The sequence below is a fragment of the Aethalodelphis obliquidens genome, unplaced genomic scaffold (genome assembly GCF_003676395.1).
Source record: "Aethalodelphis obliquidens isolate GAN/ISIS:26980383/991018 unplaced genomic scaffold, ASM367639v1 scaffold18, whole genome shotgun sequence".
Taxonomy (NCBI): domain Eukaryota; kingdom Metazoa; phylum Chordata; class Mammalia; order Artiodactyla; family Delphinidae; genus Aethalodelphis; species Aethalodelphis obliquidens.
In genome coordinates, this window is record NW_020837962.1 from 13,790,036 (window position 1) to 13,812,717 (window position 22,682).

General features: G+C 42.9%; 1 long non-coding RNA gene across 1 annotated transcript; it reads left to right on the forward strand.

Annotated features, from left to right (window-relative positions):
- Positions 1-8,554: 8,554 nt before the first annotated feature.
- Positions 8,555-22,232, forward strand: LOC113626436 (uncharacterized). Its single transcript, XR_003435146.1, has 3 exons — positions 8,555-8,587; positions 19,958-20,060; positions 21,986-22,232. It is a non-coding gene; the product is annotated as an uncharacterized LOC113626436 (long non-coding RNA).
- The last annotated feature ends 450 nt before the right edge of the window (positions 22,233-22,682 follow it).

Consider the following 22,682-nt stretch of genomic DNA (forward strand, 5'->3'; position numbering starts at 1 on the left):
TGCACTTTAGGGCTGTGTGTGTGTGTGTGTGTGTGTGTGTGTGTGTGTGTGTGTGTATGTGAATATATGCATGTGTACGGTTTAATGTCCTATAATCCAATGTCACATTCTTCAAACATGAGTCAAGTTAGAATGGGAACAAACTGGTACATACATGAATTCCACATGTGCTAATTTTCTCAATGTTCTGTGCTAGGAAAAGCAACAATACCAAAGCTGGTTGGACAGGGCATTCATTCCTTAGGTATAAGTTCTGTGCCTCCTTTGAAGCAGACTCTGGAAAACAGCTTTGAGGCAGTGATGCTGTAATGGTGGCAAACAACCATGGTCCATTGAACTTCCGATTCAGCAGCCAGGGATGGTGACCTTTACCTTCATGGGTGAAGTTCACTCCTACCAGAGAAGGTCCAAGCATGTCAACTAACATTTCAGGTCAACAAAGTACTTCAACTATTTTGACCAGTGGTTACTCAATATACATTTTGCTCACTCCACTGAATGGCCCCCTGTAGAGAAATGTGTGGCACATCAAGAATATTATTCAGACCTTTTATTTGGAGGAGTTTATCAAATTTTAGAACTTTTGAAGCAGAAGGCCAAAATAGTATAATAGTTTAAGGGACTGCCTTGAGGTCTAATCCCCATAATAAGCCCTCATTGTATATCACTCGTTGTAGTTCTGTTTCTCTAGTCAAACCATTACTAACATTCATTTTTCCCCTTTGCCATTTCAAACGGCATTGGGAAGAAGTGGCACAGAGCCTTAGCTGGGGTTTTCCCCAGAAGCAGATACTGAGACAAGGGCTTGGGAGTAGAGAGTTTATTTGGGAGACAGTCCCACAAAGCTCTGTGAGGAGGTGAGGAGAGTGAAGCAAGGAAGAAAGAAGGCAAGAGAGAGAGTGTTACTGAGTGTTGCCCCTGGGGCACCTGGTGAGCAATCAACCTCAGAGTCAACACCGCGGTGGGGAGGAAGGCTGGGCATCCATCCACCTGTCCCCACTGTCCGCTGGGTGAGGACTGTCCCCAAAGTCATTCACTCTGTTGCCTCAGTCTCCCCATCTGATAAATGAAGTCATTGGGATATTTTTCTAGGCCAGGAAAAGGTGGACTAGACAAAATCCAATGAGAGGAGATGGCATATCAGAAGGTGGTGAGCTCTGTTTACCGTTTAAAATTGTGTTTTTAGTACAGATGCCCTAATAAAATTCTATTTCCGCCTACAATTGTAAAAGTGAACCATTAAAATCTTTCCCTCTAGTCAGTTAGATCCTGCTGCCTACCAACCAGTGGGTCTACAGCAACATTTATCCTCTTGCTTGTGGTCTGTGGGTCAGCTGTGTCTCAGCCGGATGTGGCTCAAGGTGGCAGTTGGGTTGATGTCTACTCCCTACGTTTCTCCTTGACCAGTAGCCGCTGAGGTTATGCCCTTTCCATGGAGGTTCACAGCAGTGTGGGAGGCATGTTCAGGGCTTCTGTGCAAATGGTGTTCATTAATATTTCATGGACCAAAGCAAATCAGGCTCAAAACAAGGGGTGAAAAGTGCCCTCCGTCCACCATGAAGCCATGGCAATGGCAGGGACATTTAATTTTATAACCGGGAGGGAGTGAGGAATTGAAAGCGATAATCCTACCCACCGTACCATTCTCATGTTCAGAATCACTTCTCATCAGCCTCTTAATCACACCTGCTCTTTTGGCCTCTTCTGAACCCCACGCAGTGCCTGGCTGGGTCTCTCTACTGAGATTTCCTCTCACTGTCATGGCATTTCCTGTAGGGAAAACGTCTGTAGTAGACTGTTCTGGTGCCCGCCATGCAACCATTCCCCAGCTGCTGTGAGTGTTGGCTGCTAACGGCCCAGAGCTGCTCCCTTCTCCGGAGAACTGCCCTCTGTTGATGGGATGCCCCATCCTGGGCGGGGAAACCCAGAGACATGATGGACTTATGCAGAGTGCAAAATCCAGCCCTATGCCTCAAGGTGAGGACAGCTTGGCAATATAATTTAGGTTCCAGAATGTTCCTGTGGATCAGGCCTAGGCTAAATGTTCTTTGAGACTACATCCTATCATATTTCTTTTCCTATCCTGCTTCTCTTACTTCTTTGCAGTTTTCTCCTAAGAGAAGGTCCTCAAAAAATTAAATGCCCCCAAGTCTTTTTCTCAGGCTCTGCTTCTAGGGGATCTGACCTAAGACAATGCCTGTTTTTTGGCATCTCTTTTAGTACCTCCGCAGCACCCTGCCATTTCACCAACTGTAACTATGCATGGGATGAATAAAAGCTTAGACATTTTCCTTGCTTGGGATGGACGTGTGAAGCCTCCTCAAAGCCTGCAGCCAATATTTCTAGTCATCTGTACCAATATCTACTTCAGATCTCTTCATCTTGGCCACACGGTCACTACGGTTCCTTATCCAACGTCTTATATGATCTGTGTATGTCCAGGGTGTCTCCCTCATCCATCGCGTCCAGAAGGAATTGTGTTTAGTCGGGTAAGTTTTTTTTTAATATTTTATTTATTTATTTATTTATGCCTATGTGGGGTGTTAGTTGCAGCACGTGGGATCTTCATTGCAGCATGAGGGATCTTTTGTTGTGGTGCGCAGGCTCAGTAGTTGTGGTGCGCGGGCTTAGTTGCCCCACGGCATGTGGGATCTTAGTTCTCCCTGACCAGGGATTGAACCCACGTCCCCTGCATTGGAAGGTGGATTCTTTGTCACTGGACCACCAGGGAAGTCCCTAGTCCGGTGAGTTTTGACTTGGTGAGCCCCTAAGGTTCCTAGTGACCACTCTCCCTTTTCTTTTCACACAGAGACGTTAACCTGGAGGTCCAGGACAGGGGAGGCTGTTGTTCAGGGACTTTAGAAATGACAGATCTGTGTTCAAATCACAGTTCTGTCATTTACAAGCTGTAGTTTTGGCCAAGTTACCTAACATCTTAAAGCCTCAGTTCAGCTTCTATAAATTGAGTACAATGGTACTTGAAGAACAATATTCTCCTTTGCACTCAGAAAATATGTGTGGTTACAAACGCAATTTTCTACAGTGCTATGAGCTGCTTTTGAGCAGAGTTCTGAATCTCAAGTGTGTTTCACGTAGAGAAAATGGGGCAATATACAGGTATCAGGCAGCCCTGAGCCTGGAACATCACAGTGACGGCTTTCACTCATTAGGTGCTTGCTGTGTGTCAGCTGCTAGGCTCAGCCCTTCACTTGTGTTGTCTTGGAATCCTGTCAGCAACCTGGCATTGTTCTACCTCCTGCCTCTTTGTGGCTATGGGCAGTTGATCAGCCAGTGACCTTGAAAATGTTTGCAGCTGTTGACTTCCATCTCAGGAAATCAAGATTTGGGAGAAGGTGGAGGAATTGGACTGGGAAATGTAGACGTGTGTTGCCTGGAAGGACTGGATGTAATGAAGAAGCTCACCCACTGCACTCAGTGAGAACGTCTGAGCTAAGAGGTTTTTACCCCAACCGTGCATCCTATGGTCCATTTTTGTTTGCTTTCTGTAGAAGTCAGTCTTCATCATCTCTTCAAGACTCATTGGTCCCATTGGTTCTTGTAAAAATACACAGCGCTCTTATTTCATTTTCCTTCCATGTACCCAAATCCTTTCCCCAGCCTTGCTTTCACGTTCAGATTTCTGCCTTTCCCCAAATAAATTGCTTGGACTTTGGGGGGATATAACCCTGATTTGGAGGGAGAAAGACCAAAAAGATAAAAATACCTTCCTCTCCTTTACACCCAGGAAACTGTGATTACAACTGCGATTTTCTACAAGGCTGAGAGCTGCCAGTTGCCTGGTGCCTCTTAGCAGTGTCCTGGATCTGAGATGGTAGCTCCACCGTCTTTTTTCCATATCCATGACTCCTATTGGCACCAAATACAGATGTGTACATCTCCAGCCACTAAATTCTGCTCTGCAATCCCCCAGGCTGTTCATTTATTATTAATTACAACCATTATTTATATGGAACTGGAGAGTTTTACATCAAGGCTGAGGCCCAGCTAGAACATAAAGTTGTGTGGGGACCAGCCCAGAGGCAAAGGGACACGAGGGATCAGTAACCCTTATCCCCTGTCACTCTCCTCCCTCCCCCACCAAGGACAGAGGTGGAAAGAGGAGGTGTGAACAGGTACAGACAGGAAGCTGAGGGAGGAGTACACCTTACACGAGCTTTTATGCTCTGACAAGTTCCTTTTTGAAGCATAGGGAGCAGCTGAGGAGGCAGAGATGGTAATATATTCTGAAATTTTATGGTTAGAAGGATAGGTCATTGTATACATTAATTAATTTATTTATTCAACAGTCAATCACTGAGTGTTGATTATGTGCTAGGTGTAGGTAAAACAGAGATGCACAAAACAGACATGGTCTCTACCCTCCTGGAACTTGCATGCTGGTCGCGTTAATACACACAACTGAGACTAGGGCAGTAGTCTGGGTGTTGGGGTGGGGGAGGGCGGTGGGGTGGAGTGGTCAGGGTGGCAGGAGTGGGATAAGAGGATGGACAGTTACTTAAGAGCAAACGCAGCATGAACATCCTTTTCATGGAGAGCTGTCGCATGTCAGCATGGCAGTTTTCTAGGTGTAGATTTCTGTTCTAACTCTTTCTTGGAAGATGAGCTCAGAGGCTATTACTCCAACAGCAATAGTGTAGGGTGTCACTTGTTATTTAACACACACTAATCTGGTTTTCTACATGCCAGCTACTGTTCTGAGTGTTTTATACATACTGATTCATTCAATTGACATAACATCTCCTCAAGGTAGATTCTGTTTTTGTTCTCATCTTATAGACAAGGAAACGGAGGCACAAAAGTTTAGCTATCTTGCTGAGTTATGCAGATGTAAACCTGGCATCCAAATTCAGGCAGTCTGGATCCAGAGTGATCCTTTCAACCACTTGTGCTTGGATTTGAAGATGCTGCAGCTCCACCCCTTGCCTCTTATCACAGTAAATTATCATTCATTCCCCCAAAAAGAATGTATCAAATGCTAACTACATGCTTAGTGCTAAGAATACAGAGAGACAGAAAGCAAGTTGGGAGTAACTGCCTAGTGGGTATGGGGCTTTCTTTGGGGGTGATGAAAATGCTTTGGAACTAGCTGATGACACAGCATTGTGAATGAACCACATGCGACTGAAATGCTCGCTTTAACACGGTTAGTTTGATGTTAGGTGAATTTCACCTCAAAAAGGAAAAAAGAAGATAGGGGTGAATATGAAAGACCTGAAGGGGCGAGAGAGGTGTGCCCACTTCATTCTAATGCAGTGGGGGATGGATGCTAGCAGAATCTTGCACAGTAGCTTATGTATTGCTATGGGGACCAAGAGGAGGCAGTGATTTATTCAGCCTCAGTGGCCAGGGAAGCTTTCGCTGAGGGTTTCTCTTTGAGCTAAGCCACAGCAAAGATCATAAACCCAGGCGGCCCTGTGGGACAGGATGGTAATGAAAATGTGTTGTCAGCAGAAAGGCAACAGAAAGGGGTACAGAGTTTGTCAAGTGTCCATGTCCCATCCTCTCCCCAATAACCAACAGGCTCCACCCTTTCTTTCCACCAGGGTCTGTGTGCATGCCGACAAGTCATTCACCTGAGAATCACCAAATCACGGTAAATGCCTGTTTTTCACATGATGTGTTGGGAGTGGAATGAAGGTAAGGAACTTTGAGATAGATTGGAACTGAGCTGGACAGTTCTGCAAACTCCCTTCTATCTTCCTAGATTTTATAGTCTGTTGTCACTGACTCTACACCGCTCAAAACCAGGGTTTCAGCTTTGTCGGGGGGCTGCACCTGGCATTTGGGGAATTGGAGCCAGACTCTGTAGCTCCTCTTGCAAGAGCATCTTCAGAAGGCACATGTTGCCCCTCAGATCTGGGTCTGAAGCCCAAACAAGGATTACAGGGCCTCTTCCAGGACCTCAGTCGTGCCCTACAAGGTGAAACGTGCTAAGAGTAAGTGTAGATATTGTTAACCCAGTCACGATGGATTTCAAGTTTGTCTTCCTCACCGTGAAACTGTGGGCATCATACGGCCTCCTCAGAGTATGAGTCCAGACAAAGTCAAGTGCAAGTGGTTCACTTGTGGGATGATCCCAGGAAGCACCAGTAGGGAAGTAAGGAAGTGCTATAGGGAAGGGGAGGAAGCAAAAAGGATGGAGTGTTCAACGAGGTGGGCAAGGAGAGCTTAGCCCCACTGGGGAAGGCCGAGAAGCAGTGTGGAACATGAGTGTTACCAACCTAGGGCAGAGGACGCTGCAGCACCGCCCTGCAAACCTCTGGTCATCGGTTGCTGAAGGCTGCTTCCAGGGGTGTTAGCTCTCCGGCACCTCTGGCTTTTCCTCAATGATTGTAGAAAAGGTTCCTGCAGCCAGAAACAAAACATACAAACAAGAAACTGCTCAGGCAGAGAGTCTTGCGTGTAGAGATGAGGACCCCGAGGATAAGGGCGGGGCTCTGGCAGCTCTGCTACAATGTGCGGGCTGAACTGAAGTTCCCATCTTCTGTCTCTGTTCACCATCTTTTTTTTTCACCCCAACCAACAACCATAATAATAATCCGTCACAGGCAGAGAAGGTTTCTTCCAATGTGCCAGGCGTTGTACTCAGCTCTATCCACTGATCGGTTATTTAGTTATTCAACTATTCAGCCAAATTCATCAAATACTCCCCACAGCCAGGAGCTGTGATAGAGTCTGTGAATAACGTCGTGTGCAAAACAAGCACTGCCGCTACCCTTACGGGAGGGTGGACTAGTGTGGGAACAGGCATGAGCTGAACAGTGATATAAATACATGTCTGCGCTCGGGTGAGGGTTCTGATGGATGAACTGCACTTCCTGGAGATCCGATGAATTAGCCTGGGGGTTTAGAGGAAGGTGCACAGGAAAAGGACAGGTAAGCTGAGGCTTGGAGAATGAGCAGGAGAAAACGAGGAGAGAAGTAGGATCAGAACACTTCAAGTAGAGACAATAGCACATGCACAGCCCCTGAGGGAAGATAGAACATGGAAAATTGGAGAAACTGAGAGCAGACCAGGTGTGGCTGGAAAATAGTGAACAAGGTGGGTGTGTGCTGAGTGGTAGAGAGGAAGCTTGGAGACTGTGAAGGACACATGAAGGGTAAATGCAGTGGAAGCCACGGCCAAGTTGAAGCTACAGCCAAGGGGTAGAGGGGGAAGAGTCTGACTGCATTTGAGCAGATTGCTCTAGTTCCAGAGTTCTGAATGGTTGGAGTAGATCAGCCACAATTTGGGAGACCAATGAAGAGACGACCCCGGCAACTTACCAGCAAGGTACAAGTAGCCTGTGAGGTGTGGCAGGAGAAGAAATGGGGAGGTATGAGTGGAATGGGGAGATCTCAAAAAAGGAAAATGCGCAGGACTTGATGAGTTGGTGGATGTGAGGAGAGGGGAGGGGGAATGTCCAGAAAGACTCCGAGGTGCTGGCTTGTGCCATTTACATAGATGGGAGCGGTTAACTCTTTAGTGCTCACTCAGCTTCTGGAGATGGGGACTAACATTATCACTCATTTAGTGAATGAGGAAATAGAGGCTCAGAGAGGTTAAGAAGTGAGCGTAAGGCTACAGAGCTAATAAGTTGCCAGCTAAGGACGTAACTGAAGAGCCAGTAGATATTAAGATCCATGTGCTCTATCACCCTCTGCGTGGCACCTGCTCTGTCCTGTCCAGTTCCACTGCCTTGCCTATGGTACCTTTGTGTATCCCTTATGTGATCTCTGTAATTAAATCACCCAGCCACCATGTAGGTGTTATCCTTTTGGAAACCAGCTCTGTGCTTGGTGCTATCCGATAAACCGATCAATAGAACTAATTTGTGCTAATAGGGCAAAAAGTATCCACTTGATTGCAGGCTTTCTGAACAGCACCTCTGTGCAAAGTTATACAAAGAGTATTCAGGGCTTTGACATCCTGGCCCGGTAGCTTGTGACCCCACTAAAAATCCTACGGGGAAGTTTCTCTGCCCACCCTTGGGCAGCAGCACTGGTTCTGCTAGAAAGAAAGGCTCAAGGTCGGTTCAGAGCTCCCACACAGACAGCCTTGATCCTAAGATCCGGTTCCAGAAGAAACAACTTGTAGATGTCTGTCACGTTTTTTTCTTTTTAAACCTTAGCAGCTCTCCTACTTAAAAGCATACTCTAGAAATGCACGTTGACTGACCTGGGATTTTCTAGAAGCTGTCGGCTGGTTTGAAGACATAAATTGGGAATATTGAATGGACTCTGAACACCAAGGGAAAGCTTAAAACAACATTTTCTTTTCAAATATGGCCCTTTATATTATGGAAAAGTAATAGTCATGCTCATAAACCAGTTCATTCACATACTGCGATTCATGTACTGAAGATTTTTTCCCCATTTTCAGGAATCATCTAAAGTGCGCAACATAGGAAATCTCAAGGAAGATTATTGTCCACATCAAAGGCAAATGTCTCTGATGACCTGACCTTGCTCTTTTGTTAACTCAGTACCACAAACGGTGGGCAAGTGTTGGTTTGTTGCCATTTCAAATATTCTTTTTCTCCTCCTGGGGACACTCACCCAACTGGAGTGGGACCTCAAAACTGGGGTAAGTACCAAGCTCTCTTACGTGGCCACAGGTAGCTGTGTGCCGTGTGTTAAGAGATGAGTTACCTCGCTACCACCGTTTCAGCAGATGAGTTAAATCCGCTCAACAGCACTGATTCTCAGCCCGTAGGAAATGTCATGCCAAGTGGCCGCCATCAGGCACTGCATGTAACCATCACCTCCGTCCGAGGTACACGCTTCAGGAGCTCGGAAAGCAGGTGCTGTTGGGATGGGAACCTCATTTGTCTGCTGGTTTTTGAGTGTATAGGTTTTTTGCTTTCTTTCGACTTCTTTGCCTTCTGTGATTGTCTGACTGTCAGAGGATAAAGAAAAGCACGCCCAATAAAGCCCTTTTCATGTATTTCATCTTCTGAGTAGATGGGAAATGGTGTTTATGAAGACACCCACCAGAGGACCCTAGTGAAGTTATTTCGTGTCAAAAGCTGACACATTGAGAACATTGCAGGAACATTTAAAATTCTTCCCCCAGAAGCTTGGAAATTATGTGTTTCAAAATCATTCAGGGGCTTTGATAAATAGCCTCTGAATCTGAACCATCTTGTGTTTATTATGGGTTCTGATTTTTAGAAAGATAATTTGTTATTCTAGGGCCCTGATAAGCTCTTCTCCATTCCCCTGGAAAGCAGAGCAAGGAGAAATTAATGCATGTTTCAACAAGGAGCATATTTGAGTCCAAATATTTGAGTAGAAACAAAATTAAAAGTTGGATTAGGTCATACTGATACATGTTCTAAATGAGTTACAGAAATACTTCATGCAGCAGGAGAAGCGTAAGCAGAGCCTCATTTACCTTTGGAATGATTGCTAAAGGAATTATGTTCATATTGCAGAAGGTTCCTTGTATTTATGGCATATATGGCATTCTGGACAAATGAGACTAAAACACAGTTTACTGCTGTGGCTTCAAAGAGGAACACTTAGGAACACTTAACTTGAAATTTTGATTTAATGTTCATAAGTTAGTCTTCTTGGAGCTTGTGAGAGACGGCCTACTGATATTCATCTTGGGAACTTTCTTATCTTAGGAGATACTTAAAGCCCAGGATATTCTTGGTTCGATAGATCAGCACTTCTCAAACTTTCATGTGCACACAAATCCCTTGGGGACCTTGTTAAAATGTAGACTCTGATCTGCAGGTCTGGGGTGGAGCCCGAGAGGCTGCATTTCTAACAAGCTTCCGGGTGATGCAGTGACTGGGACCAGTACAGGGATGGTGTGGATTTTGTGTGTCAGGCACCTCTGGCCTATTCTAGGAAAACTGGACAAGTTGTACAAATTCAAATCTTCCTTTAGATTATGAAATTCGCTCTATTTTTCTCTTTAAAAGAAAAGTTACTTGGAAATAATTCAGAAATGTATGTATAAAAGAAAGAGGCAAAGACCATATAATTCATATGTAACCACTCTTAACATTAGAGTATTTCTGAGTGGTTCTCAACCCTCTGTCAGCATCACAGCTGCCAGAGAACCCTTCATACACCACAGACACTGGACCCACCTGTTTGAGTAACCCTGGACTAAACCTACCGGTAAGTCAACACAGGGATGGAATAAGTGGGAAATACCTAGTGTTCTGTATGCAGGAGAGAGAGGGTTAAACATGAGGGGATCTTTGAAAGAGAATCTCGAGAGACTAGAGTTAGTAGTGACCCTGGGCACAGGGCTTCCAAGAGCAGGCATTATAGATATAAAAAACTCCTAAGTTCTAGGGTGAACTGAGAGCCTCCCAGGGTGTCTGCAGAGATGCTGTCTCCTCAGTCCTCTCAGGTGGGGTTCATTCTTGTGGGAATGATGTCACCGAGATCCAACATCATCGACATAATTCCCAACACATTACAGGTCACGCATGGCCATGACTCCCTAAGGAAAAGATCCAGGCAGCCAACAGAACAGGGTCATACATTCCCTCATTCCCTAGTTGTGTAGACAATGGCTGACCACAGCTCCAAGGGTAAATATGAAAACAGTGGGAGGAGGTTTACTGCATCCATGTGGATGGTTACCGTGTAGACGGAGGATCCCTGCTTTATTTTGAATGAAAAGAACAGGAACCCAGGGGTCAGATGGATGAACATATGATATTACTGTATAAATTGGTCTCAGTTTCACAGAGGGCTCTTGCCTTTGACTCTAGCAGAAAATATGTTCATACTTTTAGCCAGTAAGATATAAAAAATAATAATATTGGCCCAAGTAATAAAAAGATAGCATAAAATCTGAAAACATTTCAATGATTTTATTGTATTAATTAAAGGAGAAAAGCCATATGGTCACCTTAATAGATGCAAAAAGCTTTTGATAAAATCCTCATGATAGAAATTAATAGAACAAAACAAAACAAAAACAGAAATAAAAGGGAAGTTACTTTACCTAAAAACATGCCACCAAAAACTATTCCGACTGGTGAAGTATTAGAACCATTCCCTTTAGTTCAGGAATAAAACAAAGATAATCACTGTAGTTGTTTCTATCTGTATTACTGGTAGCCAATTCTGCAAGTAAATGAAATCATATACAGCAGGAAGAGACGAAACAGTCAGTATTTTCTGATGATATGATTATCTACATTGGAAAAAAGCCCAATATATGTATGCTATTTATTACTACAAATTCAACAAGATTTCTGGATACAAGATCAATAATCAGAAACAAATTAGAAATATAATAATAATAAGAAATCCATCATCAAAAGCAATATGAATTCTAAGAGGCAAGAAATATTTATCTATGAAAATAAGTACAAAACCATTGTGGAGAAAAATGTAAGTCTTTAGTGAAATACATATAAAATAAGCTAAATAAGAGGAAAATATACCATATCATAGATAGGACGTTGAAATTGCAGTTACTTCTAGGCGTATAACTTAGAAAAACTCTCAAGCATAATACTGAGATAAGTTCTAGAATATCATTGCAGAACTAGTTATAAAGGAAAAACAAAAATCAAGTAGCTTAACTGTCAATCAGAAGAAATGGATACAAAAACATATATATTACAGTATTTAAATGGGATAATATACAGCATTTAAAATGAAGGAGCTAGGTCTATATGTATCAATACGTGTGAATCTAAAAACAATGTTGAGTCAAAAGAGCAGGTTGTGAAGAAATACACAGAGTGTGATGGAATGTAAATTTTTAAAACAAAGAAAACAAGACTAAATGTTTTCTACTGGATGCCTATGCACATAGTAAAAGTATAAAATTATGACTGAGAATAATGCTCACCAAAATCAGACTCATGTTTACCTCTGGGTGAGAGGGAAATTTAATGGGTGAGGGCTTCACCTGTATCTGTAGTATTTTATTTCTTTAAAAAGAGGAGAATCTGAAATTAACCTGATATTGGTTAAAGCTGAGTGATGTGTTTGTTGTATCATTATTTCATGACAGTATTTTTCTCAGTTTATCTCATCCCTGCTGGTTTCATCGTAGAAGCTTCATCTTCATGGCAGGAACTGTATCCTATACTTTTTCTTCTCCCAAAGAAGAAGGAACCTCCTAGAAATTGTTCGTTGCTTTCTGACTGTAATCCTAGCATGGCTTTGCATGAGACCTCTCCAAGTTTCTTCTCATGACCAAGGTTTTAATCCAAAATAAATAATTAGCAGCTTGAGCAGTGCTGACTGGAGTGTGGTGAACTCCATCAAACGATCGCTTGGGTGTTGGGAAATTTTGCAATTGGTGCTAAGTGATCTCCTTGACAAAGAGGTCAGCTTTGGATTAATCCACTTTATAAGAAATCCTGGGTACTTTTTCCCATTCTAGTTCTCTTCTCAGTGGTTTAAGAATTAATTACAATGCTTTCACCCGTCTTTATAGCAGAAAAACAGCAATAGGTCCTCTGTGCAGATAAGACTACTGGAAACACAGTTGGTTACAAATGCAGTGCCCATAGTGGTTTACCTACTAAAAGTTTGTGCTGATCACATGGTCTCACACCATCAGAGGTTTGCAAAAAAGGACAACTGGCCATATGTCACAACCTGTCCTCAAGTCAGTGTTGAAGGAGAACAGATCATCAATGACAGGAATTCAAGAACTGGGCATATCTCAGTAGGGGGGGGCTCTGTATGCAAATAATCAAGGCTGACCAAGCAGGTGAGCATGGGCACCAGGAATCTAGACATAGTCCCTGGCCAGGGGGAGCCAAGAATAGGGATAATCAGATGGCGTTGTAGGTGTGGAGGTTGAGGGTGCTCAGTTTTAAGAAAAAAGCCAAGAGCCTAGTTACTGGGTCCATGAGGCATGACAAGATAAAAAAGTCAGCTTCATTAGAGGGGTGGGATAGGGAGGGTGGGAGGGAGGGAGATGCAAGAGGGAAGAGATATGGGGACATATGTATATGTATAACTGATTCACTTTGTTATAAAGCAGAAACTAACACACCATTGTAAAGCAATTATACTCCGATAAAGATGTTAAAAAAAAAAAGTCAGCTTCAGAGGAATGAAGAGCAGAGACTAATGGTTCAATCCACGTTGGGCCGAAGGTACCCAGTCCTCAACACACACACACATTCTAGTATCTGACATTTTGCCAACACACAGTGACTTCTTCAGACTGAGACATTATTTCTGATAAAGCTCTTGTTACTTGAGAGTTAACAAATGCTGACTTTAATAGTTACAAAGGACAGGAAAGTAATATTTTATTGATCCTTGTCTGCACTACATAAAACTTGATGAAGGAGCTCTTGTTATCCCCAGGTTTTATAAGAGGAAACGGTAGTTCAGCTGAAAGATAATTAGATATTGCTAAAGATCCTATGCTTGTCAGCTGAGATTTAAATTCCGGTCCCTGTGATAGCAAATTCCCTGCCCCTGCACCACAGCAAGCTGCCTCCCTTATCAGGGTAATTAAGAACAGGAATTAGCACCAAGGAGAGCAATTTTGATAAGGAGTGAGAAACAGACCCCAGGAGGGCAGCCTTACGGGGGTACACCGAGGGCAATACAAGCCTACCCCCAATTTGATCTACTGCTGTTCCTACTGTCAAGCTTGCTGACCTCACAGATTTGCTAGTGTGGATCTTCTTCTAAGACACGGCCTGTTGCTCTTGCTGTTCTGACGATCTGTAGTTTCCCCAGTGTTTCAGAACCCAGAGTTCCTCCCCATTCCCGGTCTCCTCAGGCAGCTAAGGTGTCCCCTCATCAGGCTTTGGGTACACCACGGGCAGCTTCCTGGGCCTCATGGTCTAAATTTACAGAAGCAGCAGATGGCACCTGAGAGTAGCAATTTGAAGAACTATTGGTTGGTTCTGGTTCTAAGATTAGCGTCAAAGGCTAAATCAATAATGGGATATTCCTCTCCCAGAGTCATGCAGATGGCAATTAGGACTGCATTACAGGGATTACTCACGTCCAATCCCTGTACCTGAGATCAAACTTGGCTAATTTGCCACTTTATTTTAATTCCATCAATTAGAGAAATAAATTGCCAATAAAAGCTCATCTTTTAAAAAGGTTTATTTTAACCTTTTATAAAGTCCTTGGGCAAAAGCATAGAGAAGCGCTTCCTAAGCGACTGCTAATTTGTCAAGGTCGGGAGACAGACACTGTGAAAAATACTGCTCCAAACAACAGCTGAACACTGTCAACCAAATGGAAAAAAAAAAAAAAAGAGGAATGGATTTTCTGGAGTTTTTGGAAACAAAGCATTTCAGCTTAGAATGGAAATCTATGGGAAAATGGAATGTTAGGTTTAGAACATAATCTAAAAATGAGCTAACATGAAAAGATTAGTCCTTTAAATTCAAGCATCCATTCCGTTGCCAAGTATGTATTGAGCACTGGCTGTGTACTAAGTTCTGGAAAAGCAGCGATAAGCTCTACGGTCATGGTCTTTGCATTCATGGAACTTGCAGCCCTGTTGCAGAGATAGTCATTAGACAAATGTACGCATAGATGAGTGTAAAACAATGGTATTAGAGAAGGCAGTGGTTGTGAGGGCAGCCGTGGTGGCGTGCAATAGGATGACACCAATTAGAGTGAAGCGATCAGAAGAGTGACCCTTAAGGGGAGACTTGGAGAATGGATTAGAGTTATTCAGGCAGAGGACATCATTCCAGGCAGAAAGAACGACCCGTGAAAAGGTAAGAAGGCAAGAAAGACATGGAAGGATCTGAAAGATCCTTGCTTGGAGGGTGGATGCAAGCAGAAAATAGAAGATATAAAAATTGTGCTTTGAGACAGAGAATCTTAAGGCTCTGGAAGGAACTTCACTCACCACCCATCCTGACATCCTGATTATACAGAAGACAAAATCCAAGTTCCCAAGGCAGGACTGAATTATCCAAGATGTCAGAGCCAGGGCAAAAAATCTAGTATTGAGGACTCAGTGTTTCTCTAAGCCCCATAGATGTTAGAGCCAAAGCGTTCTTTCTAAGCTTATTCCTGCCTGACTTCCACTGTGGTTTTCACCATGATGTCTTAAAAGACCGAAGTGCCTAAGGTTCATGTTGGGAGGCCTGGGGAGAGGAGGTGGAACTAAGGGCACACCCTCTCAGCCTGTGCCTCAGCCTCCCCTGGGGCACTATGAGTAAATATGTGGGCATAAAGTTATGACTGATGATTTGTTCACCACTGGAGTATAAACTCCATGAAGGCAAGGACCAGGCCTGTGTTGTTGGCTTCTATGGCTACGGCAGTGTGCCTGGCAGATGGTAGACAACCAATAAACACAACTTGCGTGACTGAGTAACTAAACGGATGGGCTCCCTCTTCAGTCCTCAGTTCAGGAACCCTATCGTGCCCCAGAGAGTTCCAAGCTTCTCAACCTCTTCTCTACATGCTGATTTCTATGGCCCACATTTCTAGGTAAAGCACAACAAGTTAAATCCAGTGCCAGGAAAACTGGTGTGGATTGTATTATTTAGGGCTTATCAATTTTCCTATTTTGTCGAATGTAGTTAGAACTAAGCAGTTTCTTTTAATCCCAGGATTTGTGAAGAAACAACATGCGTTATTTAAAGAGCAACAACAAAAATAAACACTTGTAAATATTGCACATTCCTTTGCAAGCAGAAGATTAATACGATAATATTATTGTATTGGGAATACAGTCAGTGAAATGCAAACCTTGATGAGAGAAATTGCCTTCCTTCCTGGAGAAGAGTCACAGGAGACTGGAGAGAAAATTATTTTTCTCAGCTCCGGTCCTTTAGGGCATCAAAGCTTCCTGAGAAGGATTATGCATCGTGCAAAGTGTTAATGTACCTTATTATTCCATGTCTCTCCGATGAATTCTTTGGAATCAATAAAGGTACTTAACAGCTAAGAATTACATTAGGGCACATTGCAATACCAGGAATCTCTTAGATTAATATAACACCTATCTTCAGCAAGTTCTTTGAAGCAATCATAGAGGATGAATAGGTTTTCCTGCTGTGCGAACCCAGTGAATCATGGCGATTTAGTGTGTTTTTCTCCTTGTGGATTTGTTAGCTGTGGGTAGGACAGAGCTTATGAAAGTATTGCAAGTTTCCTGTATGTTTAACTTTCTGTTGGTATGTTTTTAAAATATGTAAGTTCACTAAGCATGTGTCCAAAAAGTGGCTGAAAGATGGGGGAAAATGCTACTGCTCTTGGACAGAGAATTTGATTTAGTATGTAGCCCGGAAGATGAGAGGGAGATAGGGAAGGTCGAATAGCTCTGCGAGACAAAACACAGAAAATGTCACAAGGCAGCCCTTTGAACAATCAATTCCTGAAGGGTAAAGGTGGAGGCGTTGAGAGTCCACGGGGGCTGGTGTGTTCTTGAGAAGAAATGAATTGACCCTTGAAGGGAAAAAATATGAGTGGCAGAAATGAGCACTGAGATTATTTCAAGAGGCATCCAAGGATGACATAGTATTTGTGTTGATTATGAGTTTCTTGCAAAACTTTTCTATTTCAAATTCATTCTCAAGGGCAGATGAAAAGTAAAAACCTGCATGGGTATCATCAGATAAAGGAAATCAAAAGCCAGTATTTTACCAATGCTGGGGAACCAGCTCGAGCTTCAGAGGCACCTGCTATGCAATGTTTTTCTACCTTAAATATTTTGTAAACCTTGTAGCCGTAGAGGATCCTGTAACTAGAATATTCCATGGCTTTGTGACTTAACCATCCTTTGATCACTCAATGATACTACGGTCATTTGATAAAACAACCTGCTCCAACATGAAACAGCATAAAACAGGTCTTCCCTGATCCCTGCTGATAATGCGCGGCTATCCAAAGTTGCAGAAGTCCCTCCTTGTAAAACTGAGCCACGTATGACAACTTGAACCCATTCACAGATTTGTGTTCATTTGGAAAAACTTCCAATAGAACGCACTTTTCTAGACTCTGTGTGTTGCTGAGGGTTGTGTGAGATATTACGGCCCTGAGTCCAGCTGCTTCCTTGGAACCATGAATATTTTCTACACAGGCACATGCAGGGGAAAAGAGAGGCAGTTATCTGAATGGTACCATCCAAGAAAGCTGCCAAGGGGTGGGGGAGAAACAGAATAGTTTGGTTAAATCCACTGCATATTTATTCAACATTTTTTGCATCCTCTTTGCTTGTATGCGTATAGGGCTTCCTTAGAATGTACTCATTTAGAGAGGCAGTAGCTGTGATTCCTTGTAGAAGGATTTTTTTTTTCTCAAGTGCAATGAAAACACAGGGACTATTCTGATGACACTTTTGGTTTCTGTTCTGCAGGCCTGGGGCAGAACTGCTTCTTTGAATCAGTCTTATCCCAGTGCATTCCAGCTTTGATCTTCTCTCGCTTTTCACCTCTGTGCTGCCAGCATGACCATCACTTTCCTAAAGCGAATAGGAAGACTATAGTCAAATTTATCAGGAAACATCTGTGGCTTGATAAACACCTCCTCCTCCACCTCCATACTAATTAATTTCAGTTCTAATCACTTTATTCTTTGTGTGAAACAAAACATCTAAATTTGTTCATCCCAATCTTTGTCTACCTTCAGATTCCTAAAAATGCCCCAAAATATGCATTAACATAAGGTTCTGAGAAGCAAGCTTTCTCTCTTACCCCTTGGCATTTTTCAACTTGAAAACTTCGTTGTCAGAGAAATTGGATGCAAAACATTCTCCCTTCAGCCAAAGAAATATTTCCCGTATCTGGTGATGTTGCTTCTTCAAAGTAGATTTTCTTATTTTGGTTTCAGATCACATTAATTGCACTATTTATTTCTTTTCCCTTTGAGATTCTTTTTCATCTGTTTTTGCTCTCTCCTGAATACATTTCCTACTAGCAGGAAGCTCTAAATGATGAATAGAATCTTAACCTTACCAAGCTTTAAGGCACTGATGTCTACATTTTGTGTTTGCTGATAGCAGGAGGCTTTTTAGTAGGGAAAGGTGTTGTAAGATTCAAATTAGAAAAAAAAAAAGATGATTGTCTTCTGATCAAAGTCTTACACAACAATCTGTGGGTTTTAGAGAAGTTGATTGGTGGCCACCTACGGGTTTGGACTGTGCATTGTCAAAAGAAAGTGGCAAAAAGCAACATGGCTACTTCTTGGACCTGCCTAGAAACACTGAACAAGGTTTCAATCAATCTTCCTACCTGTTAAATAAAACACCTGGGAAGCATATAAATAATGCTCCGGAGAATAGGGTGTCATAGTGGAAAGAACTCTGTGTTGGCAGTCAGGAAGCCTGGGTCCTAATCCCTGACTTACCCCTAACCTCCACATTTGACCTTTGGCTTGTTGTCACCTCTCTGTGGCTTGGCTTCTTCCATTTGTGGAATGAGAGGGTAAATGAAGAAAATGATCTCTAAGTCCTTTTGTAGTTTTAATAAACAGTGATGTCATAATTCTATGGTACTCAACAATAAAATGGAAGGACTGAATTGAGTCTTGAGTTTCTCTCCCTTTGCATTATGCAAATCTGGAAACCTTCAGCATATGGATAGGGGAGGGTCACATTCTACAGTAGGATTAGTAACCCTGCTTTTGGAGTGGAGGGAAAATGCGGGGACCTGGAGAATGTAAAGGTGTGGGACTGCTCCTGTGCAATCCCAGGTAGAGAGGATTGGGCAAGCATGATGACTGCAGAGATAACCACCGTAGCAGGGCATTGGCTGAGCTTCTGAATCAGTGTGTTTAAACCCTTGTGATTGCCTGAGTGTTAAGAATACTAGGATCATCTTTTGTTCAAATATGTGGTCTTTGACCCTGGTTCTGGACACAGAGCTCCTAAATCCCTTAGAATTTCCTGCGTGATAAGATCGTCTTTTGTTCTAATGAGGCAACTCTTGGTGGGCTCTTGGATGAAGGCTAGTCATTAGAAAAACCAAACCATGATTAGAAGCCTGGAACTTTCAGCCCACCTCTATCCTCCAGGGAGAGGAGAGGGGCTGGAAATTGAGTTAATGTTGAATCATGCCTATGTGATGAAACCTCCATAAAAATCTCAAAAGTACGGGGTTCAGAGAGCTTCCAGGTTGGTGAACACTCCCATGTACCTAGACGGTGGCGCACCCCAACTCCATGGAGACAGAAGTTCCTGCTCTCAGGACCTTTCTAGACCCTGCCCCGTGTACTTCTTCATCTGTCTGTTCATCTGTATCCTTAATTGAATCCTTTGTTATATAATTAACTGGTAAACATGTTTCCCTGAGTTCTGTGAGCTGTTGTAGCAAATGATTGAATCCAAGGAGGGAGATATGAGAAACTCTGACTTGTAACCAAGTAGGACAGAAGTTGTGGGTCACCTGGAGACCTACTACTGTGATTGGCGTCTAAAGTGGGGGAAATCATGAGATCCAGCCCTTGAGCTGTGGGGTTCATGATAACTCTGGCTAGTCTCAGAATAGAACTGAGTTGTAGGACATCCATTTGGTGTCACAGAGGATTGCATATGGGCGAAAACCCCCACACCTTTGGTAACCAGAAGTGTCAAAAGTGAAGTGTTCTGTGAGGGCAGTAAAGGAGGCGCACATGAGTGTTTTTTCCTTTACGGTAGCCTTCTGTGGAAATCTTCACTTTACCTCTTTACCAGGTCCGGAAGGCATTCGTATTTCTAACTCAACTAGTATTTCTAACTCAACATAAGTGTATACTTCTGTATTTTCCCAGAAAAATATAATGGGTTATGTCAAATCCTGCCATAGTCAACTCTACAGCATGGGCGTAAACCTGAATGGGAAAACCTTTCATTTTCAAGACTCTCAGCCCATCTCCCAGTCTCCCTCCCAGTCCCTGCAGTTCCTTTCTAACTGGCACACACCTCTTTTGTCTTCCCCCCAAGCGTTGTCTCTCCTAAAAATGGAAGGACGTGGCATGGCTGACCACAGCAGGTGAAGTGTCTGACGTCATTTTCTGTTATTTTTATTCCCCTGATTCTAAGGCTTCAAAGTGAAACGCTGTCCTGGCCAACTGTCAACCTCGAGCTGGTGAACACGTCGTCAGGTTCACATGAAGGAATTTTACCTGTGTCTCATTGGCTCAAGGTAGCCTTGGTTTATGCCTGTTGCCCTGTAGCAAGTATTAATAGCATCCCCTTTTCCTATCAAAGGGTCCTGGGTTGCACATTAAATGATATAGACACTCTAGCTTTGCCTATCATGCCAGGAACCACACTGGTGTCAAGAAGTCCTGATTACCTGGATTCAGATGGTAACTTTAAAGTATTTTTTGGTCCATGTATTGATATATAAAGAGCTCATGAGGTCACCAGATAAAACAGTCTCCCCATGATAAATATCCATTAATTGGGTACAAAGGCAAATCAGAAATAGGATTCATTGTCTCCATTTTCCACGATTATCTCCTGCTTAGTATGGGGTGCAGGTTGTTATGGTGATGAAGTGCAGCTCACGTAGAGGATAATTATAAAGGATATCGCACTGTGGCCTGGAGATGTCACATCACTTATTTCCCTGATGTCTGTGAAGACTGGCTGGTCGAAAAAGTAGGCATGAGTACTGTGGAGGCTTGGTTCTGGCTACATCAACATCCTGAAATGCAGAGCTATGTGAGACTGACCTTTTCCAGGTCCTCCTCTGAGCTCTTCTTTCTACTCCAGTCCCCTTTCTCTTCCTCCCATTCTTCACACCCAGAGGTTGCATGAAGGAAGCAGGAAGCCTAGCTCATTCCATTTTGACTAATGGTTAGATTAAGAAAGTGTCTATAGAGTTGAGTCAATTATATGAGTGTTGAGTTGTCGTGGGGCTGCTTTACAGTTGATGGAGCCTGGATAGTTCTTGGCTTCTGTATCTGGTATTCTGCCATCAGATAATATCAAATTCAATTGATTGTCATTGGGTGGTTGAATATTGTTTTGTATCCTAGTTCCGTTTAATCAGTGTCCCTGTATTCATCACTGACATTCTGGCAGCATGGAGAAAAGGCACTACTTGCAGTGTTCATAGGTAATGAATGCTTGATCTTTAGAGAAGCAATCATCCACACAAATTCAGTTTATTTTAAAAATTTTCCCAGATTATGTCTTTTTCAGAAAAATATGAAGTACTCTTCCTTGTATGCCCAAGGTTTAAAAATGTAATTTTCAAAATGGGCCAAGTCTTTGACTAGTGATATATAAACTGGGCTTCTTAGAAGTTAGTTTATAGAGGTACATTTGAAGAGGACGGAATTGACAGTACAATAAGCAAATGCCTATGGCTGGGAAACACCCAGGCCACGTTTGCAGCATCTTTCAAACTAAGTGTGTGAAATCATGCTGGGATATTTGTGAGCTTTGTCTTGCCACCTTTTTGAAGCAAAAAAAAATATGGACTCTCCTTCTATACTCTCCACAAATACAGACCATGAGCTTGTAGTGTGGACTACAAAGTCATAATACCGATTGAAATGCGTTATGTTTAAGTAGTGATGATCAATTTATAAAGGTCCTTTACATATGCAGCTTCGTATAATTCTTTCAATTATATGATGAGATATTACTATCTCTATTTTGCTATGAGTTTGGAGGTTGGTCTTAAGCTGAAGAGATAGATTTGGGAGTCAAGTCCGCTCAGTTTTGGAGAGTAATAGACTATGCAACTTTCCAGAATCGTACAAAGAAGTAATGAATGGTACACTGTCCTAGGAACTATTTGAAGGAAAGGAATGCTGTTTTCTTTAGCTTATTTGTCAGGAGAACTAGTCTTATCTGAAGCAAAGTTATTTTTGGAAGTGCACTTAGTTTGTAAAAAGGATGGGTGAGCTGACCTCATGCATTCAAATGTCCGGGATACAAGCTCCTGGCTATGAGGTCCTTAGGGTCTTTTTAGCCCGCAGACTGGATGTGCACCCAGTGGAAAGCAAAGTGTCTCTTTCCATGCTCACGCTACTGGAGCGGTTGAGTTGTGTTGGCTATAAAATGCCATGTTTGCTGTCACCTGGGAGACTTAATGAAGCATTCTCCATGCAGGAGGGATGATTCTGTCTGCTGACTCCTGGACTTGAAAGCAGATGGTGGAGGAGCCCACGGCTTCTGGAACAGCACAGGTGGAGGTCATGATTTCTGCTGTTGCCCTTTGTCTTCCTACTGAAAGGCTGATTGTCCCAGAAATGTTTAAGGAATATGTGTGAACATGTTTGTATGTGTAAATGTGTCTGTGTAAAATTAGTTTTGCTCCATAAATCCACTTTTCTCAAGAGAAAGGTAATAAATCAGGTTGGAAACACCCTCTTGAAGAACACTCATAGAAAAAAAATTAGATAGATACTTTCTAAGAACCCAAATATTTCAGTCATTTGAACAACTCAATTCTGGGTCTCTAAAATTCCTTCCTCTCCTTCCCTCCTCCAGTCCCCTTGTTATAGAAGCACCTGGGGAAAGATGTGCTTCACATCGGGCCAGTCAGGCAGGCACTTCCATGCCACTTTCCTGGCAAGAGGAAGGTCAGCTTTGTCGTCTGATTCGTTCTTAAGGTTCTCCAATTAGAGGCTTGTGAAAGAGCGCTGAGACTGTGGGTTTTGTGCATCTCTCATTCTCTCCCATCTTCTCCTTTCCCAGCCTCACTGTTTTTTAAGCATATTGAAAACACTTAAGATTGTGTTAGATCTTCAAGAGCCACTTGGCTGGTAACTCATCCCAATTGTTCTCAGATGCAAATGCAGTTGCC